Below are 14736 nucleotides of genomic sequence, written 5' to 3'. Positions count from 1 at the left end.
AGCGCATGTGCCTCCTGTTCATAGCTGTGTTCTTGTAGGACAGTTGCTTTTGCTCTGTTGTCACACCTATTAAAAGGGCCTGTTTAGTTTCGACTCTGTGTGTTATGTAGCTTACAGCTCTGCCTGGCCAGTGGATGTAGTGTTAGCGACTGCCGCCACTCTAGTCTGCTAACAAAGGCCCCACTAATGGGCACGTGCTAATTGCTCACATGCTAGCCCACTAACAAAGGCTCCAGGTGCAGAACAGGTCTTATGGAGGCGTCGATGCGCTCCTGGGACTTGAGCAGTGAAGTCGTTCCATGTTTAACGTCTCGTTGAGGAGACAACGCGACAGGCTCTGTGCTGTGTTGACACTCGGATGACGTACCCAGCCACCCACCCGGTGGCTACTAGCATCTTTATAGCACTGGCTTCACTCTCTTCATTGTACACTTCTTTGTTCTGATCCCTGGACTCTTGAGGCATTCCTATTAATAATGTAAGGTTCAGATTCAGGAAGGAGAAGCTGATATGAACATCACTGTCTACCTGGAGCTGTTTGTTTGGCATAATAGAAAGTGTTGACTTGAACACTACAGTAATCCCCTTCACTGCTGCACCCTTCTTCAGAGGGAAGAGAGACAAAGGCTTTGGTGTTCTGAGAAGAATGCTTCATTCTTATTCATTATAATTTTTATTTTACAGTATCAGTCATATCTACAGGGGCCAATACATCCTACACTGTAATACACTTCTGTACTAAACAGGAGGTTTTCTTTGTTTGCCGGCTAGCATACAAATAATTAGATGGCTCTGTGTGGTGATTTTGGGCCTCACGTGGGTTATCAGTGTGTGTTTGTATAGAGTGACTGTGGGACGGGGTGTCCTTGTGTTAAATGAGGCAGCTTTAGAATCAGTCCACAGTGGGACAGGAGAGACGGCAGGAATACGAGTGGGAGGTGTCACTCACAGGCTTAACAAAAGAAGTGGAGGAGGGCAAGTTAGAAGTGGGGTAATAGAACCATCCTTCTGGGGGGGGGGGGGGGGGGGGGGGGGGTGTAATCCCTGAGTGATCAGGGGAGGTGGAGTAGATATGAGGGGTATGGTGTGGAATGTAGGGGGGTAACACAGAAAGTGTGTGTGTGTGTGTGTGTGTGTGTGTGTGTGTGTGTGTGTGTGTGTGTGTGTGTGTGTGTGTGTGTGTGTGTGTGTGTGTGTGTCTGTGTGTGTGTGTCTGTGTGTGTGTGCTCTTTCAGTTCATTGTCAGGGAGTGTCCTTAATTAACACATGATGATTTGTTTCCTGCACTCAGAATAAGACTTACATTGCTTAATTGTTATACTTCAGAAATCTTAGATCAACCGATTAAAGTCGAAGTGACTTCAAAGATCGCCTGTGTTCAAAAAGCACTGCTGTGTTCTGCCCTTCTGTGCTGTGGGAGCCTGTGCTCTGACACAGCCATGAGAATCCGAGGAAAGTATACTTGAGGTACCTGAGGCAGGAGAGAGTAGCTGAGGTAGGAGAGGTAGGAGAGAGTAGCTGAGGCAGGAAAGAGTAGCTGAAGTAGGAGAGAGTAGCTGAGGCAGGAGAGGTAGGAGAGAGTAACTGAGGCAGGAGAGAGTAGCTGAGGCAGGAGAGAGTAGCTGAGGTAGGAGAGAGTAACTGAGGCAGGAGAGAGTAGCTGAGGCAGGAGAGAGTAGCTGAGGTAGGAGAGAGTAGCTGAGGCAGGAGAGAGTAGCTGAGGTAGGAGAGAGTAGCTGAGGCAGGAGAGAGTAGCTGAGGTAGGAGAGAGTAGCTGAGGCAGGAGAGAGTAGCTGAGGCAGGAGAGGTAGGAGAGAGTAACTGAGGCAGGAGAGAGTAGCTGAGGTAGGAGAGGTAGGAGAGAGTAACTGAGGCAGGAGAGAGTCGCTGAGGCAGGAGAGAGTAGCTGAGGTAGGAGAGAGTAGCTGAGGCAGGAGAGAGTAACTGAGGTAGGAGAGAGTAACTGAGGTAGGAGAGAGTAACTGAGGTAGGAGAGAGTAGCTGAGGCAGGAGAGAGTAGCAGAGGTAGGAGAGGTAGGAGAGAGTAGCTGAGGCTGGAGAGAGTAGCTGAGGCAGGAGAGAGTAGCTGAGGCAGGAGAGGTAGGAGAGAGTAACTGAGGTAGGAGAGAGTAGCTGAGGCAGGAGAGAGTAGCTGAGGCAGGAGAGAGTAGCTGAGGCAGGAGAGGTAGGAGAGAGTAGCTGAGGCAGGAGAGGTAGGAGAGAGGAGCTGAGGTAGGAGAGGAACCTCTGGAGTAGTGGCTCCACACAAGAGCCTCTGCCAGTCCTCTGTAAGAACCTCCTCTCCATTGTAGGTCTGATTTGTTGTTATGAATGAATTTTCATCAACGTCAAAGTAATTTGTTTAGGTGAAACTTGACTATAAAACTGATTAGTGATCTAAGCCTTTTATGTCCAGCTGTTGATTCATTGTTAAAACCATTCTGTACTATAATCACAGTCAAACGTTTCATGTAGCGTAATCAAAGGTTTCTTGTGCTAACTTCAAATATTCTTTAATGACAGATCTTTAATTAGCAGAGCAAATTCACTTAAGGTTTCTCTTCTATGTGGATTGAAGTATTTTAGAGGTGCCTTTTCACCTTTCAAAAAAGCTTTTTAGTTCCTGAACGTTTGAAATCTTGAAGTAGTTCTAACAGTTTGTTCTCGATTTCATGTGAACCCTCAGTTGCTAAGTTTCGCTTCCAGATTAGTTACTGGGCAGACAGCAGACTGAGTTGTTTCATTCTCTAAATTAAGTGTGCCTCTGTGAAATCTCTGTGTGCTATTTTCACCCAGCATGAACTGTGAGTTTTATAGCAAGAAAGTGATTCCATCATGATGACAACTTTGCAAAAAACAGCTAAAATCAAGCAATGTTTTACATTCATTACACTGAAATAATACAATCATGTAATGCATCTGTTTGCTTCCTCAAGAAAAAAAAGAATAATAAATGCCTGGTTCCCCATTTTCAGAATCAGAATTGGACTTCATCAGCCAAATATCTTCATGCAGAGATGGAATGAGCATTTGGTACCACTGTCTCCACAGCATCCGACAGAATTTAGAAAAACATCGTAAACATTGTTAAACACGCTCACACAGGCATGCTAACATTCTAGAACACATTACAAACGGAAGGGCAGAAGAAATTCTGTGACATCCTACAATGAGTATCTTACTTTGTAGCTTCCGTTAAAACATTAACGTAAGATCCTTCATCCTCTGTATATAGTACATTAATATTTTTAGTATAGCTTATTATTTTGTTGCCTAAAAATGCTAACATCTAATATTCAGTGTTACTCATAATTTGATTGTTAAGTATGATGTTTTTCCTCTCCAATGGCCTGGATAACTGCTGTTATTTTTGTCCAGGTGCTACAGAGGTCAAAAACTTTAAAATATGAAGATGTAAGACTACAGATAAATCTATCCATCCATCCATCCATCCATCCATCCATCTATCCATCACAAACAGAAGCATTATGTATCCCACCAGTGCTTCACTTAGCTCATGTGTCATTAGTGGTGTAACTGCACACTTAACCAGCGGCCATTTCATTAGCATTTGGAGTTGAATCACTGGCTGACTGTTTACATTTGACAAAGCATGGTGGTGTTGTTATTGATGATGTTGTTGTTGATAAGCGATCTCTTTCAGCCAGACTGCTTTGTGTGGGCATTGATCTGCTTTCTTCACAAAACTTCCTTAAGGAATGCAGGGATGCCAGAGAGCTCTCGTGTCCTGCTCACCTCAGTCACACACTCGTTACTACCCTTTCTGCCCCTGGAAACTCTTCTGCCTCCCTGGATCGACAAAGGATGAGAGGTTGTTTTTTTCTCATTGAAATGTTAACAATCAAACGTGTTGGGCTATTCGCATTCCCCTGCATGTGAACACACTGAGAGTTGCTTGAGGATGGGGGGTTGTTAGGGTCTGAATTACAATACCACACACACACACACACACACACACACACACACACACACACACACACACAAGGGGTGGAATGTGCCCAAGGCTATTACAGTATTGAGTGTTAGTGGCAGACTCAGCAGGCCAGAGAAGCTCTCACATACCTGGACAGAACTGAAGCATGAAACACTGGCTAATGACCACACCAACACTGCCAATAAGACACTGTTGTACATTTTGCTGTATGTGTGTGTGTGTGTGTGTGTGTGTGTTTGTGAGTGTGTGTGTGTGTGTGTGTGTGTGTGTGTGTGTGTGTGTGTGTGTGTGTGTGTGTGTGTGTGTGTGTGTGTGTGTGTGTGTTTGTGAGTGTGTGTGTGTGTGTGTGTGTGTTTGTGAGTGTGTGTGTGTGTGTGTGTGTGTGTGTGTGTGTGTGTGTGTGTGTGTGTGTGTGTGTGTGTGTGTGTGTGTGTGTGAGGGAGGGAGGCTATGTGATGTGACAAGTCACCTAAACGGCGTCCTGCTTGTTTTAATTCTTGCCCTCTGGCTTCTTTGTATGAGTGGTTGTTCTCCACAGCTCCCCCACAGTCCGCCCATAGAAACGCCTCAGTGAGGTGTAAATATTTATAACAATCTGTAAATATTTATTGCGGATTCTTCACTGTTTAAACTATCAACAATCAACAGAATTTTAATACTTTTGCAAATATCTGATTTTTCAAGCAATGACACTTTAAAAATAAAAGCACAGAGCACAACTGTATGTTACATAAACTTTTGTAAACACTTTAAATACAGTCATATTTATCAGTTGTCTGATAAGCAGAAGGCCATAGGACCAGAGTCCTTTGTTGATATAATGGTATTGTTAGGCTCTAAGAGACAAAAGCTGACTATGTCCTCTTGATGGGGGACTTGATGGGGGGAGGTTGAATGGGGGGGGGGGGGGGGGGGGGGGCTGTAGCAACAAAGCTCCAGAAGTGATCATGGAGCATATATTGAAGAGTTACCAACTTCACTGGTTATGAAATATCATAAGCCACTGGTAATCCTCATAGCTGACCTCATAGCTTCGATAATCTCTCACCTTCCCCCATCAGTTTATGTGTCTGTCTAGCTATATTTTCATTTAATGACTTCTCTCCCACTGCTTCACACACACATGTCCACACAGCATTGACTAGACAAAAGTAACTGTAACTGACTTGGTATTGAATGAAAGGGATTGTGGGTATAGAGAGAGGAGGGAGTGAGGACGTGTGATTAGTGACTATTACTTAAGGGTTGATTCATACAAACACCCACACATTTTCGAACACAATAGCACTCTGATGTGACACATTTTCACTTCTACCACTGCAGGTGTGTGTTTGTATATGTGTGTGAGAGAGAAAGCAAGAGACAGAGTTTGTAAGTGGGTGTGTTTGTCAGGAACTATTGGCCTGTGTGTGGCTATGTTAGTGTCAGCACTAAATGTGCTTCAGCTGCCGTGAATCTGCTGTGTGGTGTGTGCATATGTGTGTGTGTGTGGGTAGATGTTTGTGTGTGTTCTAGTCTGTGGGTGCTTGCAGTATTTTGGGTTTCAGCTGTTTGTATGGTTTGGTGTTTGTGCACCTCAACTGTTTTTATGCATAGTCACATCTTTCTGTCAGCACTGTCTATCTGTGTGTGTGTGTGTGTATGCCCTACCTCCTGTCTGAACTAAACAGAGAGATGAAAGGGGCAATGTATCGACATTACCCAGAGCCCCCTGGCCTCCTTGATGAGACCCAGCCATGCAAGCCCCTTCACCTCTGCCCCACCCCTCACCTCTGCCCCACCCTTCACCTCTGCCCCGCCCCTCACCTCTGCCCCACCCTTCACCTCTGCCCCGCCCTCACCCTCACCTCACTTCTTTCTGGTGAGTTGCATAATTTCCAAAAATAGTTTTATCCACCAAGCCCCTAGTCCTCAAGAGAAAGCTTGTTATGGTTACAGTATGTTTTCATAGTAAACAGTACAGTCTAATGACATTGTCCACATTTCACAGGCACACACACACACGGCCCCCATACATGTCAAAGTGTGTGGGATTTGTGGGGTGCGTAGCAGGACAGGAGTTTGTTCTCTAGGTAGAGAACCCACTTTATTTGGGTTCTGTGTGGTGCAGTGTGTCTTTGATTATTGACTTCTGTATGCATAACACATCAGACTGCTGTGTACAAACACCATGTTGTTTTGTGTTTTCTAAAGCTTTGCCAAGGTCCTTTAATTTCTTAAGGTGAGGATGTGTGTTCATCAAGATAGGGGCGTATATTCTTCAAGGAAGGAGGCTGTGTTCTTCAAGTTGTCTTGAAGGTATCTTGGTACGTCTTCCTTAAGGCAAGGAAGTGTGATCTTCAAGAAGCTTAGCTGTCTTTTCATCCTGTTCATCTCTTCATCAAGTTATGATTGAAATTCAGTTTTCAGTGAAGCTATGAGGTTCTTCTAAATTAGGTTCTTCTCAGTGAGATTTTTCTAAATCAGGTTCTTCTCAATGAGGTTCTTCAAAACAAGATCCTTCTCAATGAGGCTCTTCTAAATGAGGTTCTTCTCAGTGAGGTTCTTCTCAATGAGACTCCAGTCTGTAGCGTTCTGCTGGTAGATACTGGGTCTGATGGCTAATACATGATAATTGTAAGGATACAGGGACTCTAAACTATTCTTGAAGGCAGAAGCTTTTTTTTTAACTGACAGTTTTTAACTGTCAACACAGTCTAAACTGCAACATTAGAATTGTATAATTGTAGGGAACATCCCACCTTTTGTGTGTGTGTGTGTGTGTGTGTGTGTGTGTGTGTGTGTGTGTGTGTGTGTGTGTGTGTGTGTGTGTGAGAACAGATGACTCAGAGGAGCCTGGAAACCACTGTGATTAGGGAGCTGAGAACCTGCTGTAATCAGCACTGCCCAGAGGATCTTGTGGACCAGGGCCAGCCTGGTTCAGAGGGGACAGTCTGACTGATTCACATCAGCCTTAAACTGATTCACATCAGCCTTAAACTGATTCACATCAGCCTTAAACTGATTCCAATTTGTATTGATCCAACACGGACACTGAGATGGATTAACATGAGGACCAAAATGATTCTCTACAAATCAGTTTGATTCACTACTATGGGAAAGAAAGGTTCAGCCAAAGTTCAAACACGCACGTCTGTGTGAGACTCTTGCAGTCCTTTGCCTCAGCTGCTGGTGACTTTCATGTTTTGGTTGTGTTGGTAACGGTGCCATCATGTTCTGAACACATTATTACTGACTGTTTGTTCACCCGGAAACCATTAATTGAGACATTTGCCATTTTCTTCAAGGAAGAGAAACAGCCTCAATTATACAGAGTGTTGATTTCAACTTATTTCCTGCCCACCATTCTGTGCACGTGTGTACCACAGCCCCCTAGTAATCACTAGTGTGTGTGTGTGTGTGTGTGTGTGTGTGTGTGTGTGTATGTGTGTGTGTGTGTGTGTGTGTGTGTGTGTGTGTATTTTCATTTCACAGATGGGTAAATGCAGAGAACTAATTCCAATTGGGGTGTAAATCACAATTGGCAATGTTGGTGACTTAATCTAATCAGAGTCAAAGATGTCCAAGCATGAAATGATCTGTGGACTTAGGAATATGCGACCAGCCCTTACAAACCCAAAACATCAAACCAGAATGCTAGGACTGCTTGGTGGTGGACCTGAACGTTCTCAACATATCAAATAAGGTGTGTGTGAAGGGAAGAGGCTGGAGGGGTGGAGAAGTGGGAGGTGTAGGGTGGAGGTGTAGGGAGGGGTGTGGAAGGGGGTGGTGTAACTAATGAAAGGTTGATCAATAAAGGAAAACCCATCAGACTATTATGTGTCCATTACAAAATGCAATCTCCTCTTTACACAGCTCATGATAGAGGCTACAGATGTGATAGGCTATCCTGCTGGTTAATCTCCAGAACTGAACAGTGCATACACATATGCACACACACACACACACACACACACACACACACACACACACACACACACACACACACACACACACACATTTTCATACACATCATTCCAAATATTTAGGGCAGAAGTATAGATCTTCACGCATACATACTGTGACATGTCATCATCATTATCATCTGTGTCCATCACCTAATCTCACTGTCCATCATCTCATCTCAGTGTCCATCACCTAATCTCACTGTCCATCATCTCATCTCAGTGTCCATCACCTAATCTCACTGTCCATCATCTCATCTCAGTGTCCATCACCTAATCTCACTGTCCATCATCTCATCTCAGTGTCCATCACCTAATCTCACTGTCCATCATCTCATCTCAGTGTCCATCACCTAATCTCAGTGTCCATCATCTCATCTCAGTATTTGGATTTCCATTGAAACACATCACACAGTCCTCTCTCTTGTTTTCTGTTGTGGTACTCTGACTGACACACGGTGAGGACACGTGGTGTGAACGAGCACCAGCTGGTTCTCAGTATGGTTTACACCCCGCAATGTACTCACACGCACAGCACACACATGCTGCACTTACAGTTTTTCTCAGTCGGTTTGGTTCATTTCTCAGATCAGAATTGAAATTCTCAAAACAGTTCATTCAGTCTCCACATCTCCTTGTCACTTGTGCACATCATAATTGAATTTCTCCTTGTGTTTAACATTTTCCAAATGCTTTTGTACATATTGCTAATGGACATGGGCAGTTGTCTGTTGTTTTTTACATTATGTGTTGCTTATGTCATGTTTATCAAAATGTGTTGTATGGATTGGCTGTTGAATTGTCTTACCCTCCCAAACATTTACTCTTTAGGTCATTGCCTAGGTCATTATATGCAAAAGTGCTGAACATGTTGTCATAATCTCTACGGCATCATTTTACATTTATTTAGTTAATTTTTGTGTTACATTTTGGTAATTTATCCTAATTTGATTAAATTGTTTGCAAGTGAACATTCAGTTACAGTAAGAAAGGGAATTGGTGAAGGCTTAGATCAACCAATGGTCTCAACCACAGGTCAGAGGTGCGTCTCATGAACCTTTACTGTAATTGGCAAACATTTATAGACGCTAAACACGGCAGTATCACAAAGTCTCATAATGGAAAGACAAAGCCATGTATAGGGTGAACAGTCAATAGGAGAAGTAAGACTGTGGTGTAGAGGGGTAAGACTATATGGTGTAGATGGGTAAGACTGTGTGGTGTAAGGCTGAGGGGACAAAACAGTGAAATACAGTAAGGGCAACAATTGTGGACCATGTTTTACATGTAAGTCATGGTCTCACAATGGCTGAAGCTGGTTGCTGGGTGCAGCCGAATATTGGAAGATCAACTGTGTCTTCAATCGTTCAAACATTTCATAGAGAAAACATGTATGTACTGTAATTCAGAAATGTGCTCTTTGCTGTAATGCTGCACATTGATATACTTTCTGACATGTTATTCTTTTTTTTTTGCATTTTTGCATTCTTATACCATATAGGATATCAAGACTAGCTCATAGTGGTAGCAGAGGTTAAATTTTCACACAGCAAGAGGAGGCTGTATGTGCTCAGGTTGTTTTGAATGTGTAGAATAAGATTCTAATTTTGCAGTTTTTCCAGTCAGTTGCCTGTCTTTTCTGAATTTCAGTCAGTGTTTTTGTCAACAAATTGCAGTGCGAACAATACTGTCAAACAATATTGCTGTACAAATTTGATTCCAGTCCAATTTCTTGCTATCAGTCTCCCACATACAGTCATGTGTAACTTTGTGTTCCATCTAAGTGTGTATGTGTGTACCATGCATTTGATATACCACAGAATGTGCAGCGTTCTTGAAATCAAAAGCTTAGCTAGTTTCCATCAGAATATACAGTCTACAATGACTGTGACTTATAGTTGCACTGACAACATGACTAAGTATTTTGACTGCCTTGTTCATAGGCGATGGCACACAGACTAGATATTCTGATGGCACTGACAAATCGACTGACCTAAATATTTGATTTTGGGGCAAAAACAAAGAATTTTGAGTGAAGTATGTGATTTTGCCAGTATTTTATTGAGTTTTGCTGTTTGCACTAACTGTTTTGAGTAATGCACTAGTTGTGATGCCAATGTAAATCATGATGTGAGAAATGAACCAAACTGACTGGGAAAAACTGTAACACACTCGCACGTTCCTTATCAATCAGATGCACATCAGCGTAACCGTATTCACACATCAAACTAACACACTAATGCAAACTAATGCAAGAACACACACACACACACACAGTTTAAGAGAGCGAGAGTTTGTTTTTATTGTTGTTGGAGTTGTTTGGCTCACTGTAGTAGGTCCCTACTCAGTTCCTGTGCATCCTGTGTGTCCTGTGTCTGTGTGTCCTGCATGCATACCTGTCAAGTCTCCCGTATTTTACCCCTCTTTCCCGTCGTCCTCCCGTATTTATATTTTCCCATAAAGTCCTGTGTGTCCTGTGTCCTGTGTGTCCTGTGCGTGTCCTGTGTGTGTCCTGTGTATCCTCTGTCCTGTCCCCTCCCTGGTGGATGTAGGCCTGACACATGCAGCTTCATCCCTCAGTGTCCGATTATGATTTTACAGCTGAAGTGTATTCTTGATGCCCAAGGTTACTCTCTGACGGGTGTGTTATGTGTGTGTGTGTGTGTGTGTGTGTGTGCGCGCGCATGAGCAGATACACGCTCACATGATTGCATACGTCATCAGAGGTCCACACAGCATGGGTGAGTAATTGAACCTTTATTTTGGAGTTCTAGTGGATTCGGGTCTGCGTGTTTGGAGTCTCTTCTGAACTAGACCTCTTGGACTGCTGCCTCCGTTAACCATGTGCAAGGACCTCAAAGCTGAAACAACCTCTCAGTGTTTTCTGTTAACACACTCACGCCAATTAACATTCAAGTTGATGCTCTGCTAGATTACTGCTTTGATCTCCTCCGAGATTATTTTCTATTGACACCCCAAGGCCTAGTTTTGTGATGGCAATAGTCTGATAATATCTTGCATTGCCAGTTTGAACAAGAAGAATACGGAGAAAGCAAAGATGTCCATGTTGGTGTGTTTAAGGCTCATGTAGTGCACAGACAGTGATGATCAGAAGAATCTCCATTGCTGCATTCCTGCTTTTGCCTTTATTACCAAGAGACAATTGTGTTGCCACCAGCTATTCTACATCATTACAAGCTGAACTCACATGTGATTTTCGTGATACACAATACAGATGAAAGACCTAAAACAGATGGAAAATATATCGATGTGTATCGTGTCACAGAGAGAGGGAAAGCATTCCAACCACTTCCACGCTAGTGATGGTGGGTATTGCGGTCTGGGCTGTCCAGGCGGGTTTCCCCCAGGACTCTTCATCACACAGACGGGTCAGCCTAAAAGAGCATCCTGTACCCTCAGCTCTCTGGCCTCCTCTCACGAACGCACGTTCAGACAAATCAGTAACAGTCACCACAGACAGCATGAGACAGAGACAGAGACAGAGACAGAGACAGGGGGTTCTGAGACATGACACACCCTCTCAGTCCATGAAGCCCGAGATGGAAGACGTGAGTAGGAACCAAGGGCTGCAGGAAATTAGACGTGATACACGTGACCAAATAAGGCGTGGTCTACGTGACCAAATAAGGCATGGTCTACGTGACCAAATAATAGATAGATAGATAGATAGATAGATAGATAGATAGATAGATAGATAGATAGATAGATAGATAGATAGATAGATAGATAGATCGATCGATCGATCTTTATTGATCCCTTTGGGAGGTTTCCTTCAGGGAAATTAAGGTGTGGTCTACGTGACCAAATAAGGCGTGGTCTACGTGACCAAATAAGGCATAGTTCACGTGACCAAATAAAGCATGGTCTACGTGACCAAATAAGGCGTGGTCTACGTGACCAAATAAGGCATGGTCCACGTGACCAAATAAGGCGTGGTCTATGTGACCAAATAAGGTGTGGTCTACGTGACCAAATAAGGTGTGATCTATGTGACCAAATAAGGCGTGGTCTACGTGGTTCCCGACCCAGGAAATGATGCAAAACACAGATCTCTAAGGGTGGAGAGGTGTAGAGTGAGGAGAGAGAAGACCACGCTGCACAAACACTACACAGATTTGACAATAAAAGTGAAAACGGTGGTGGGGGGGGTGGTACGGAGGTGGGGGGGTGGTACGGTGGTGGGGGGGGTGGTACGGTGGTGGGGGGGTGGTACGGTGGTGGGGGGGGGTGGTACGGTGGTGGGGGGGTCTGGCAGGGCTGGCGGCTGACGGCAGAAGAAAAGCTCCATCGTTCCTCATGGTCTTTCTACTGCTTCTGCTGAAAGTGAAAATCCCTTTGTGTGAATTTGGGAACATTTGAACCACAAGTCACTGTGAGCAGATGAGACTAAAGTTGCTTCAGACACACGGAGCACTTCAGATTCTCATGCAGCTCAGTGAAAGCAGGACAGTGTTAGTCTGGCCTTGAACACTTTCAACTCTCTCTTTCATTTAAATTCCATTCCTGTCTGTCTGTCTGTCTCTCTCTCTCTGTCTTGTTCACTGTACAGCATCTGTGTGTAGTTAACGTCTGAGTCATGAGACATGGAGAATAAAGTCAAGTCAGGCATAAGCTCTTTCTGTCACACACACACACACACACACACACACACACACACACACACACACACACACACACACACACACACACACACACACACACACTGTGGCCGTCTTATGTAGCAGATATATCACTTGACACCTACTGCTTTTATTTCTAGGTCACATATGCACCAGCTCATTTATTTTTCTCATTCATACAGAGAGAGAGAGAGGGAGGGAGAGAGAGGAGGGAGAGAGGAAGAGAGAGAGAGAGAGAGAGAGAGAGAGAGAGAGAGAGAGAGAGAGAGAGAGAGAGAGAGAGACTTCCATTCACCATCAGGTGGTGAAGATAAACTCAAATGCCCTCACCAAAACACATGCACATACACACTGGGGTCTTTGTTCAATTGTTGCTATGGCAGCCACCTCTGTCTCTCAGGTGACCAAACCTTCATATGTAGTATTTCAAGTTCAGGGTGACAGAGACAGATCCCCCCCCTTCCTGGATCTGTCTCTGTCACCCCTTTGTCTCACTCTCTCATTATATCTGTCTCACTTTCTGTCAGTCTCGGTCTTGCTCATTCTTTTTCCTTTTTCTCACTTTCTTTCTCATTCACCTTCCTTCGCTCTCTCTCTCTCTCTCTCTCTTTCTCTCTCTCTCTGAGACTGAAAAGGCTCTGCGTGCAAGTCCAGTGCAGAAGTGTGTTTGTCCTCCCCAGCATGTCATCTGTGCTCAGAACCCTTCACCCTGCTAGTGCACAGCTGTGCTCAGAGAGACCTTCACCCTGCTAGTGCATAGAAAGAGCCACAAATGTCTCTTCCTTCATTCACTATGACAGTGGTTCATCACCTTGCCTTCTTCATATCAGCATGGCCAAGAATAACCCACAGCACGCACACACACACACACACACACAGGGCAGTGTTTATCATGTCAGGAGGACATGTTGGGATGGACTCCAGATGTCTTATTGGAACACTCTGTCCCGTGCCCTTAAACAGGATCAGTGTCACGCCTGCTCCACTAATCCACATTCACACATTCATACATTTTTATTCTTAATGGATCTGTTTTGAATCCTCAGTTTGTCTGATGCCATGTTACTACACAAAGCTGTGTGTTATATTTGAGTTTCAAGTGTTCTGAAGGAGAAACTCCTGCTTTGACCTCCCCCCTCTTTTGACCTCTGTTTCTCCTCTTTCACCTTTGTTCCTCTTCCTCTTCCCCTCTCTCTCCTCTTTTCACTAGCACCAGAACACACACTCCTTTCCAAAACATCTGGCAACAGCACAGTAGAGAACTGGTTTGTCTCCAGGATGCAAAAGATGCAAGGCTTGTCCCATCCATCACCAAAGTTCCACTTACACCAGAGATCAAGCGTAGAGCTCAAGGTGAACTCACCAGAGCAGCCTTGAAAGGCCCTTGGGTACGACCCTGCCTTCTCTTCCAGACCCACTCCACCTACATCCACCTGCTTCACCGCACTGACTCCACCCCTCAGTGCTGGCATCACTCAACCCACAGACTGATGGACAGCTCTATCCACCAATGACGACCCGCTACCAGTGGCCCCTGGGTGAAATTATACAACCCTCTACTGCTAAAATGAAATGAAGAGTGGAAACCCAGAGGTTACGTCCTGATGAAAGACCCGGTTAGGTTAGACTACGCTGATCTTTCATTACCTTCCCCTGCCTTACATAACTGTTCCCTCCAAACGTACAAACCCTTTTATTACAGGCTATTAATCGTTTAGTCACTCTGGTGTCTGGCCAGTTCTCCTCCAATCAGAGTGGAAGAGCCCGTTTTATTGGGGCTTTATAGAAGAACAGAGTACTGGCGCCCTGCCTGTTGGCTGTATGTGGCCATGCAGAGACACATGTGCAGTGGTACATAGTTTGGAGAGGAAATGGGCAGACAAGCCCAAAGCCTCCCTGGGCGGGGCTGGCCCGGCCAAGATGGGCTGGGTCAGGGTAGATTACCTTCAAACACTGATGTTGAGTCAAGCACTAATATTTTCATGGAGGCTGTAATATCAATTTCTATACATGCTATACAATATTTCCATTTTCTTGAAATCAGAGAAAACTGTTTAGCTGAACTGCCTGTCTCCTGGAAAGAGAATTCCTCTAAATAATATCAGACACCACGTCTCTTCTGCTCGTCTCTCAGACGCTACTGTTGATAGTATCATCGGCGCAGGAGTATGTAAGACTCAGACTGCTGCGAGATTTA

Source organism: Brachyhypopomus gauderio, chromosome 9 (genome assembly GCF_052324685.1).
Source record: "Brachyhypopomus gauderio isolate BG-103 chromosome 9, BGAUD_0.2, whole genome shotgun sequence".
In the NCBI taxonomy this organism is placed as follows: Eukaryota; Metazoa; Chordata; class Actinopteri; order Gymnotiformes; family Hypopomidae; genus Brachyhypopomus; species Brachyhypopomus gauderio.
The sequence above is the reverse complement of the archived record's forward strand: the minus strand, read 5'-3'. Positions refer to the sequence as shown.